The sequence below is a fragment of the Notolepis coatsorum genome (genome assembly GCF_963971535.1).
Source record: "Notolepis coatsorum genome assembly, chromosome: 17".
NCBI lineage: Eukaryota > Metazoa > Chordata > Actinopteri > Aulopiformes > Paralepididae > Notolepis > Notolepis coatsorum.
In genome coordinates this window covers 11,015,224-11,027,662 of record NC_140181.1, presented here as the reverse complement: position 1 = coordinate 11,027,662, position 12,439 = coordinate 11,015,224, and positions in this window count along the sequence as shown.

The window sequence follows — 12,439 nt, the reverse complement described above, 5'->3', positions numbered from 1 at the left end:
CGTGAAATCCCTGTCACATTGTTGCTGAGAGAGGGAGAGAGAATGTTGAAATAAGTATTTCTTTTCATATTGCAATAATAAAACATTGTTGAATTTTTTTTGAGCAACATCAGGGTTGGGTCCTCCTTGTTGCGTTCCAAGTCATCTGAATGGTGTGAACTCATTTGATGACTGTTTAACATGGATCCATACATTACATGATTATTCATACCAGTTCATAATACAAATCTGCATAAAGACACAAATACCTGGTTGGTATTGTTAACATAATATAGTAATATAGTCCAAAAACTGTATTAACACGTAATATAGTCCAAAAACTGTATTAACACGTAATATAGTCCAAAAACAGTGTATTAACACATATTATTACATGGCGTTTTCACATTCGCCGAAATGCTTGCTTGTGATTGGTCAATAGCGCGTTATCAGACAATAATGACCGCTGTGGGACAATAATGACCGCTGTGCGCAGCTGTTCGCAATCAAGCCCACTGACACACTGTTTCAGTGCAATTAGACACTGCCGGTGTTCTGCTGCCGGGGAAGCTGCCGGCGATGACGGGGCGGAGCGACGAGCGGAGCCAGAACCAGTGTTGCGAGTCGATGTAAAATGAATTAGGTATATTGTTGGTAAGTTAGCCATGTAATAAGCGGGATAATGTATAGCTATACTCAATCATTGTCGCAAAATAATTGACCTTCACTGACGTTTAAAACGCCTCGCCGAGGCGGCTCGGTATTTTAAACTCCGTGTCGGTCAATTATTTTGCGACAATGACCTCGTAGCTATACATTATCCCTTACATATAGTCCAAAAACTGTATTGTTAACGTAATAGTCCAAAATTGTATTAACATAATACAGTCCAAAAACAGTGTATTGTTAACATAATATAGTAATATAGCCCAAAAACTGTATTGTAGTGGGCAAGAATGCACGAAAACACCATCAAAAATGTGAATTTTTCAGATCGGAGGTTTTGCTCTTCGGCCGTGGTGGAGTAAATGTGAGCTCTGCCACTGAACACGACAACAGGAACATATATTTTGAACAGCCTGAAGGCGTCCTTGATACAAGGACTAACACGAGGCCAGTGTGACCAGAGAGTGATGTGGGTTATTTATAACTTGAGTTTGTAAAACGTTGGATTAAAATAGGCCTGGTTTGAGTTATAAAGGTTTTAGAAGGTCCCAGAAAACCCCTCACCTTTCAGACCAGGCTAATAAAACCCCTCACCTTCCGTCTACCAGGCTAATAAAACCCCTCACCTTCTGTCTACCAGGCTAATAAAACCCCTCACCTTCCGTCTACCAGGCTAATAAAGCCCCTCACCTTCTGTCTACCAGGCTAATAAAACCCCTCACCTTCTGTCTATCAGGCTAATAAAACCCCTCACCTTCTGTCTACCAGGCTAATAAAACCCCTCACCTTCCGTCTACCAGGCTAATAAAGCCCCTCACCTTCCGTCTCCCAGGCTAATAAAACCCCTCACCTTCTGTCTCCCAGGCTAATAAAACCCCTCACCTTCTGTCTCCCAGGCTAATAAAACCCCTCACCTTCCGTCTCCCAGGCTAATAAAACCCATCACCTTCTGTCTACCAGGCTAATAAAACCCATCACCTTCTGTCTACCAGGCTAATAAAACCCCTCACCTTCCGTCTCCCAGGCTAATAAAACCCATCACCTTCTGTCTACCAGGCTAATAAAACCCCTCACCTTCTGTCTACCAGGCTAATAAAGCCCCTCACCTTCTGTCTACCAGGCTAATAAAACCCCTCACCTTCTGTCTACCAGGCTAATAAAACCCCTCACCTTCTGTCTACCAGGCTAATAAAACCCCTCACCTTCTGTCTACCAGGCTAATAAAACCCCTCACCTTCTGTCTACCAGGCTAATAAAACCCCTCACCTTCTGTCTACCAGGCTAATAAAACCCCTCACCTTCTGTCTACCAGGCTAATAAAACCCCTCACCTTCCGTCTACCAGGCTAATAAAGCCCCTCACCTTCCGTCTACCAGGCTAATAAAACCCCTCACCTTCCGTCTACCAGGCTAATAAAACCCCTCACCTTCCGTCTACCAGGCTAATAAAGCCCCTCACCTTCCGTCTACCAGGCTAATAAAGCCCCTCACCTTCCGTCTACCAGGCTAATAAAACCCCTCACCTTCCGTCTACCAGGCTAATAAAGCCCCTCACCTTCCCTCTAACAGGCTAACTCTTCTGAGAAGAAAACCTTGTTTACACACGCGGTCAAGACAGTCTTGAAACTGCCTTCTTGTGGCGTATATTTTCTTACATTTACATTTTGTCATTTAGCTGAACGTTTTTTATCCAAAGAGACTTACAAGTTACAGTGGTATTGTTCATAAAAAAAAGCAATATGTTGTCATTTGACCAAGTGGAGTCGGTTTAAAGACATCCTGTTGTAAAGCGTATGAGAATCCAGCATCACACTATAATACACTACAGTGAAGTTTTACTCAAATGCTGATTGTTGTAAAAAAAATGACTCTTAATTCTACAATTTCTATAAAGCGTATTGGTTTTAGTGTGAAAGGGTTAAAGACTAGCAAAGTCACACAAATCTTTTGCAGATGGAAAGGGCATGATAGGGCGGTCAGGTGGCGTAGCGGAGATTGCGTTCGTCACCAACACCGGAGCGGCTGGATTCGCCTGTTCGAATCCAGCTCACGGCTCCGGCGTTGTCACCAGCTTGGCTGGCCGTTCACACTAATACAATTGGCGGGTGGGAAAGCTGGCGGGGTGGGTCCGGGTCGGTGTAAAACAGCGACTCCTACAGTTCGGTCGGGGCGCCTGCTCAGCGCGGATAGGATCTAAGGGGGGTAGTGTGATCCTTCCACACGTTACACCCTCTCAGTGAGAGTCCGCGCTGCCAGGTGAAAAGAAGCGGTTGATTGGCTGGACGTGTGTCGGAGGAAGCATGCGATAGCCTCCACTCTCCCAGACCGACTGTGGGGGGTAAGTGCGCAGCGACCAGGAAGGGGATTGGGAATTGGCATAACGACTAACATTGGGATGGGAGACAAATCTGAGGAAAAAGGAGGGGGAAAAAGACCAAAAAAAAAAAAAAGGGCATGATAACGGGGTTCACTGAAAACCAGGCATCTGATGCATCACGTTGGGGGCGTGAGGTCCAATGAGGTTAAGGTTAGGGTCGAGGTATAGGGGTGGGTCTACACACATGAGAAAATAGAACACTTTCTAAGAATTGTTGATAAATGAGGGCCCTGGATTTTTAGGAAGTCCCTTATGAGAATACCCCAAATGTATATGGTTAAAAATCATGGCTTCTTTAAGCCTTTTTGTAAACCCACCGGAACCCTGAACGTCCTCTTCTCCATCCTGGGCATTCTGGCCCAGTCTGGGGCTCCAAAGCGCCCGGGCCACACCACCTTCCTGTTTGTAACTGCATCGATATCATATGTCCCTGGGCTGTACAATACAGTAGTAGTTAGATTATATTAAAATGTATTATCATACAGCACAAGTACAGTACAACAAAAATAAGTGTTGGCATCCAACCAAAGTGCAAAATGCAACAGTAATATACAATGTACAGGTGATTAAACTGGGTATAGAATATATAAATGAGTACTACTGAGTAATGGTGCTAATCAGATGTATGTAGAGTTGTAGTATTGATATGTACAGTGATACAGGTATAAAGACACTATGGTAGTAAGTCATACTGGCCAGTAGCGTAACTAGTAAGAGTTGATAAGGGATATGTACAGATATACTGTAGATAAAGTATCTACATATATGTAAAAAGGATTATATGCAGGTATGTATCGACAGATGTGGATATATATATATACGGTAAGAATATATATATATATATATATATATATATATATGTAATGCAAACCGTCAGGTCAGTTCACCAGAAGATTTCTGAATTAAAATCTGGTCCACCACCACCAGTATTACTTCAGATTTCTCTCTCAAACACACAGACACACACACACACATACAGACACGCACACATACAGACACACACATGCATACCCTGGGCCGTCAGCTGCACCAGGCTTGCTCCTCGGTGCAGTTGAGTTGAAGGGTGTTTTACCAGGCGGGGGCACTGTGGACAGAGTTTGATCCCGCTGGTACTGCTGCGGTGAGGGGGACTCCTGTTGATTACATTAGATTACATTTAAAATTAGGGATGTCCGATATTGGCATTAAAATGTAATATCGGAAATGATCGGTATCGGTTTAAAAAAAATATATATATATATTTTCTTTTACATTTATTTAACCTTTATTTACCCAGGCAAGCAAGTAAGAACAAATTCTTATTTTATTTACTGTGAAAGTATGCATAATGTTGTGTTTTTTGGGTGGGAAACCCCGCATATATCGGTATCGGTTGATATCGGTATCGGAAATTAAGAGTTGGACAATATCGGTATATCGGTAAAAAAGCCAATATCGAACATCCCTATTTAAAATGTATTGTCATCATGCAGCACAAACTTACAGTACAACGAAAAGAGGTTTGACATCCAACCAGAGTGCAAATGTAACAGTAAAGTGCAACAGTAATATACAATGCACAGGTGATTTCTATTCTATTAAACTGGGTATAAGATATATAAATGAGTAATAATATGGTTAAAAATCATGGCTTCTTTAAGCCTTTTTGTAAATCAGGGAGAGGCAACTGGCGGGCCGCATGCGGCCCCAGGCCAATATTTATTAAAAAAATATATATATTAAAAAAAAATTATAATATATATATATTTTTTTTTGCATCCCACTAAGAGGTTGGCAGTCGACTATGGCTCCTTTCGATCGATTAGTCGACTATTTGACTAATAGGGGTCAGCCCTAGTGTGGACATATTCAACACTGTTGAAAGTGCCGTGCAGCAATATGGGGGGTTTGATAAACTGTCCGCTGTTGTTACCGATGGAGCACCCGCAATGAAAGCAAAACACACAGGATTCGCAGGGCTTCTAAGGCAGAGTGGCATTGAGTGTCCAATGCTGCACTGCATTATACATCAGGTAAGTTCGCTAACATAATTTCGATCTATTGTGGGTCACTAATAATCCGGGGTGCAGTGGTCATGCCACGCGGTACCACGCCGTCCCAGCACTTTTCTGAGCAGAAGTACGCGCACGGATGTGCATGCGCGTGCACACAAAAATGAAACGTTATTTCATCTGATGCAGATCGCATGCACAAACATTGAAGTTGACATTCCTTCTATTGTGCGCCAACAGGAGAGACCACAAGTGTCTCATTAAAGACAGAACCATTATTGACCCACTGTGGGGGAGGGTGAATGTCATGCCAGTTTGATAAAGGGTCAATGGGAGGCACTCAGGAATGTTTTGTTTAGTAGCAGGATAAAAGTTTATACATTTAACAAAATCATTTATTATTGCACTTTTGATTTACTGTTGTAGTGAAACGCAGCAGGAATGCTGCTTTGTGTTTGTTGAGCAGTGGGCTTTAAGTTCATACGTTTATTTTAATAGAAGCCTTAATTATAATTTGTAATTTTTCTATATATTTGGGTTACACAGCAATACTTTCAAATTCAGCTGTATTTATAAATTCATAAAGTTGAAATTAAGCATTACTAAATGCGTTTGAAATGGAATAAAAACAAAGTTACAACAAATTATAATAGTTTATATGCCTTATTTATCACATCTGTGACTATTATGGGCTATTTGAGTGATGGGGTACTACTGGCGGGACTGCCGATAAACAATGCGGCCCCCCAGATTGAGTGTGGAAATTTAGTGGCTGTCACCATATACAAAGTTGCCCACCCCTGTTGTAAACCCACCTCAACCATGAACGTCCTCGTCTCCAGTCTGTCCCAGTCTGGGGCTCCAAAGCGCCCGGGCCACACCACCTTCCTGTTTTGAACTGCATTGAGATCATATGCCCCTGGGCTGTACAATACAGTAGTTAGATTATATTCAAATGTATTATCATACAGCACAAGTACAGTACAACAAAAATAAGTGTTGGCATCGAACCAAAGTGCAAATGCAACAGTAATATACAATGTACAGGTGATTAAACTGGGTATAGAATATATAAATTAGTACTACTGATGTATGTAGAGTTGTAGTATTAATATGTACAGTGATGCAGGTATAAAGACACTACTATGGTAGTAAGTCATACTGGCCAGTATAGCGTAACTAGTAAGAGTTGGTAAGGGATATGTACAGATATAGATAAAGTATCTACATATATGTAAAAAGGATTATATGCAGGTATGTATCGACAGATGTGGATAGATATATATGGTAAGAATACATATGTAATGCAAACCGTCAGGTCAGTTCACCAGAAGATTTCTGAAGAAAATCTGGTCCACCACCACCAGTATTACTTCAGATTTCTCTCTCAAACACACACACACAGACACACAGACACACACATGCATACCCTGGGCCGTCAGCTGCACCAGGCTTGCTGTTGAACCTCTGTGCAGTGGAGTTGAAGGGTGTTTTACCAGGCGGGGGCACTGTGGACAGAGTTTGATCCCGCTGGTACTGCTGCGGTGAGGGGGTCTGTTGATTACATTAGATTACATTTAAAATTAGGGATGTCCGATATTATTGGCCGATATTGGCATTCAAATGTAATATCGGAAATGATCGGTATCGGTTTAAAAAAAAATACAAATATATATATATATATATTTTTTTTTACATTTATTTAACCTTTATTTACCCAGGCAAGCAAGTAAGAACAAATTCTTATTTTATTTATTGTGAAAAGTATGCATAATGTTGTGTTTTTTGGGTGGGAAACCCCGCATATATCGGTATCGGTTGATTAAGAGTTGGACAATATCGGTATATCGGATATCAGTAAAAAAGCCCAATATCGAACATCCCTATTTAAAATGTATTGTCATCATGCAGCACAAACTTACAGTACAACGAAAAGAGGTTTGACATCCAACCAGAGTGCAAATGTAACAGTAAAGTGCAACAGTAATATACAATGCACAGGTGATTAAACTGGGTATAAGATATATATAAATGGGTAATAATAATAACTAGACAATTCCGCGCGGGGGAAATTGTGAAAGTGTGGGTGACGCCTGGGTCTCTCGCGAGTCTCTATGACAAACGGTTCAAAGGATACAAAAAGGGGGCGCGGCCTAAGGATCGGGGGAGTGGTCAACATATACCATTTGAAGATCGGACTTTTCCGAGTTTTAATTTTTTTTCGAACTTTTCCGAGTTTTTGAACTTTTTCGGATTTTTGATGTTTCCGAGTTTTCGGAATTTTCTGAGTTTTTGCATTTTTCCGGGTTTTCTGACTTTTCCAAATTTTTGAACTTTTTCGGATTTTTGATGTTTCCGAGTTTTCGGAATTTTCAGAGTTTTTGGATTTTTCCGAGTTTTCGGGTTTTCGGACTTTTCCGAGTTTTTGAACTTTTTCGGATTTTTGATGTTTCCGAGTTTTTGGATTTTTCCGAGTTTTGGGATTTTTCCGAGTTTTGGAACTTTTCAGATTTTTTTAAAGGGGGTGTGGCCTAAGGGGGCGTGGTCTAATGCTCGGGGGAGTGGTCAACATCGACCAATGAAAGGTGGTCAACATCGACCAATGGCACAATCCGCAAGTCTCTACGACAAACGGTTCAAGAGATACACTGAGGGGGTGTGGCCTAAGGGGGCGTGGTCTAAGGATCGGGGGAGTGGTCAACATCGACCAATGAAAGGGGGTCAACATGGACCAATGAAAAATGAAAGAGGATATCCCTACTGAGTACAATGGCACAATCCGCAAGTCTCTACGACAAACGGTTCAAGAGATACACTGAGGGGGTGTGGCCTAAGGGGGCGTGGTCTAAGGATCGGGGGAGTGGTCAACATCGACCAATGAAAGGTGGTCAACATCGACCAATGGCACAATCCGCAAGTCTCTACGACAAACGGTTCAAGAGATACACTGAGGGGGTGTGGCCTAAGGGGGCGTGGTCTAAGGATCGGGGGAGTGGTCAACATCGACCAATGAAAGGTGGTCAACAGGGGGAGTGGTCAACATCGACCAATGAAAGGTGGTCAACATCGACCAATGGCACAATCCGCAAGTCTCTACGACAAACGGTTCAAGAGATACACTGAGGGGGTGTGGCCTAAGGGGGCGTGGTCTAAGGATCGGGGGAGTGGTCAACATCGACCAATGAAAGGTGGTCAACATGGACCAATGAAAAATGAAAGAGGATATCCCTACTGAGTACAATGGCACAATCCGCAAGTCTCTACGACAAACGGTTCAAGAGATACACTGAGGGGGTGTGGCCTAAGGGGGCGTGGTCTAAGGATCGGGGGAGTGGTCAACATCGACCAATGAAAGGTGGTCAACATCGACCAATGGCACAATCCGCAAGTCTCTACGACAAACGGTTCAAGAGATACACTGAGGGGGTGTGGCCTAAGGGGGCGTGGTCTAAGGATCGGGGGAGTGGTCAACATCGACCAATGAAAGGTGGTCAACAGGGGGAGTGGTCAACATCGACCAATGAAAGGTGGTCAACATCGACCAATGGCACAATCCGCAAGTCTCTACGACAAACGGTTCAAGAGATACACTGAGGGGGTGTGGCCTAAGGGGGCGTGGTCTAAGGATCGGGGGAGTGGTCAACATCGACCAATGAAAGGTGGTCAACATGGACCAATGAAAAATGAAAGAGGATATCCCTACTGAGTACAATGACACAACCCACAAGACAGAGGGCGCTATCCAGCAATTCAGTACTGAGTACTGCAACACAGTGATGGGCAATGATGGGTTAAGTGGATGATGTCATTGGCAGGTCAGCTGAGCCATGAGCCCTGAGCCTCACAGCTGTTAAGCCTGAACCAATCAGCCATGAGCACAATGACTTGCATATTCTGAATTTTCTTTACATGACTGCATTGTCACGTTGATTAAAAGAAAACTATAAGAGATGAAGCGTTGTGACTCGCACAAGAGCACTACAACGAGTAGGCGAAGGGTTGTGTGCGATAATTGTGGCATTCGTGCGATATTGTGGCACTCCTTCGGCGATCGGAACAGAAGGCTAAAAAATAGTGTGAAAAATGTGATTTCTAGAGTGCGATTGCATGGCGGTCAATGGGGAGGAGAACCTTCAAACAAATGGTCGTCAGTTGAGATAGAAATGTCCAATTCCATTTATTTTATTCCATATATTAAGGGGCGTGGTCTAAGGATCGGGGGAGTGGTCAACATCGACCAATGAAAGGTGGTCAACATCGACCAATGGCACAATCCGCAAGTCTCTACGACAAACGGTTCAAGAGATACACTGAGGGGGTGTGGCCTAAGGGGGCGTGGTCTAATGATCGGGGGAGTGGTCAACATCGACCAATGAAAGGGGGTCAACATGGACCAATGAAAAATGAAAGAGGATATCCCTACTGAGTACAATGGCACAATCCGCAAGTCTCTACGACAAACGGTTCAAGAGATACACTGAGGGGGTGTGGCCTAAGGGGGCGTGGTCTAAGGATCGGGGGAGTGGTCAACATCGACCAATGAAAGGTGGTCAACATCGACCAATGGCACAATCCGCAAGTCTCTACGACAAACGGTTCAAGAGATACACTGAGGGGGTGTGGCCTAAGGGGGCGTGGTCTAAGGATCGGGGGAGTGGTCAACATCGACCAATGAAAGGTGGTCAACAGGGGGAGTGGTCAACATCGACCAATGAAAGGTGGTCAACATCGACCAATGGCACAATCCGCAAGTCTCTACGACAAACGGTTCAAGAGATACACTGAGGGGGTGTGGCCTAAGGGGGCGTGGTCTAAGGATCGGGGGAGTGGTCAACATCGACCAATGAAAGGTGGTCAACATGGACCAATGAAAAATGAAAGAGGATATCCCTACTGAGTACAATGACACAACCCACAAGACAGAGGGCGCTGTCCAGCAATTCAGTACTGAGTACTGCAACACAGTGATGGGCAATGATGGGTTAAGTGGATGATGTCATTGGCAGGTCAGCTGAGCCATGAGCCCTGAGCCTCACAGCTGTTAAGCCTGAACCAATCAGCCATGAGCACAATGACTTGCATATTCTGAATTTTCTTTACATGACTGCATTGTCACGTTGATTAAAAGAAAACTATAAGAGATGAAGCGTTGTGACTCGCACAAGAGCACTACAACGAGTAGGCGAAGGGTTGTGTGCGATAATTGTGGCATTCGTGCGATATTGTGGCACTCCTTCGGCGATCGGAACAGAAGGCTAAAAAATAGTGTGAAAAATGTGATTTCTAGAGTGCGATTGCATGGCGGTCAATGGGGAGGAGAACCTTCAAACAAATGGTCGTCAGTTGAGATAGAAATGTCCAATTCCATTTATTTTTCTTTTGTGAGCGGGCTGACAGCCGTGTCATCGTTTTGATGTGTTTGTTTTATTTCTACGTCCAAAATTGAGATCACACTCGCAATTCACCCAAGGTAGGGGAAAAAAGATTATTTCAGCTGCTACACTCTAAATTGCAATGCATTCCCAATGGGACCGTCATTTTACCGTTTAAAGTCGATTCGTAGCCAGACGGTGCGGTGAAACTTTACGGGTTCGGAGACCGCTGTTGCCATAGGCAAGCCGCTCGTTTTGATACCTTTCACGTGTATGGGGCGCGAACGCTTACGTGTTGCAAAGTGTTTGCAAAATCGGTGGATCTCGCACTCTAAATTGCAATGCATTTCTGAAATTTTACCGTTTAAAGTCGATTCGTAGCCAGACGGTGCGGTGAAACTTTACGAGTTCGGAGACCGCTGTTGCCATAGGCAAGCCGCTCGTTTTGATACCTTTCACGTGTATGGGGCGCGAACGCTTACGTGTTGCAAAGTGTTTGCAAAATCGGTGGAATAAAGAATAAAAAGAGTATAGATATCTATAGTGTGGGTGGCAACCTGGCTTCGCCAGGTCACCCACACTAACTAGACAATTCCGCATGGGGAAATTGTGAACGTGTGGGTGATGCCTGTGCACCGCCAGCCAATGGGAGAGGGTCTGTATTCCTCCGGAGGACAGCTAGCTAGCCGTTGTGGACATTCACCTCTTCACAGAAAATTGGTCGGAAACGCATCTTGTTTGAGAAATGCAGGTTCCTTATGGACCAAGATTTCCTGTTTAAAGTCGATTTGTTGCCAAACAGTACTGTTCCAGATGCACAATGAGACAGATCTGTTAAAGATCTGAGAGAATTGTTGAATAGATACACAAATGTTCTATTATGACATCATACTGTGACATCACAAATGTTCTAGAATGTTCTGCCATTCATTCCTTATGGACCAACCCCATTAAAGTCGATTTGTAGCCAAACGGTGCGGTGAAACCTTCCAAAAGGTAATAGCAACTCGAGTTGGACCACGCCGGTTGTTTTGATACCTTGGTGCGAAAGCTCTGGGAGGAGTTAGCGGACAAAAATCGGCAGAATAAATAATAAATAAATAGTATTAAAAAAAATACAGAAACTGCAGCTCAAAGTGCTTCACAACAGAAAAAAGACAGGCATATAAAATTACAGTTTTTCACATTAGGATCTAACATCCCAACAGGCCACCTAGTTTATGGTTTGATTCCGTTTTAAATAGACAATAATAAAAGGAGCAAGATAATATAGACAGAGTAAAATAGTGCAATAGTGCCGTGCAATAAAATTGTAGAATAGAATAGATTAAAAATATATATATATTTTACAGTGCAATAAAATAGTTCTGGATTACTGTTCAACAGTTCAAAGTCGTACAATGGTAAAACTGTTCTGAATTACTGTTTCAACAGTTCAAAGCCGTCCCAAACCTTTGTTCGGTATCCATAGTTCAAAACATGACAGTCTTCTCTTCTGCCTGACACCACAATGCACATTTTAAGGCAAGCCATATCAGACAGTATTAAAGCTGACAGTCTCCCCTGCTCATGACAGTCTCCTGTTGCCTGACACCACAAATGCACATTTTAAGGCAAGCCGTATCAGACAGTAGTCTCCTGCTCATGACAGTCTCTTCTGCTCGATACACACACAGTTCAATACCCGACAGTTTTGAACCTGTAATAAACAATAGACAGAAAGCTGTAGCCCAGTGCAATAAAAACCTGACAGTTTTGAACCTGTAATAAAAAGCAATAGACAGAGTAAAATAATACAGTGCAATAATAGAATAGTAGAATAGAATAGGGATCAATAAGCTAAGCTTCCCTCTACTCCTTTTTTTGGACATGTCTGCCAACCAAACACATTGCTCTTTTGTTAATAATTCCTGTTTTTTCTTTGTTCTTTTTTTTAAATGTTTTTTTTCTTTAAGGATTTTTTTAATTTGTTATTATGATTGTTTGGTCTGACGGATCAAGACACTGTGAGTTGGTTGAAGAAATAAGAAGAATAACATGTCCAAGAAATAAACT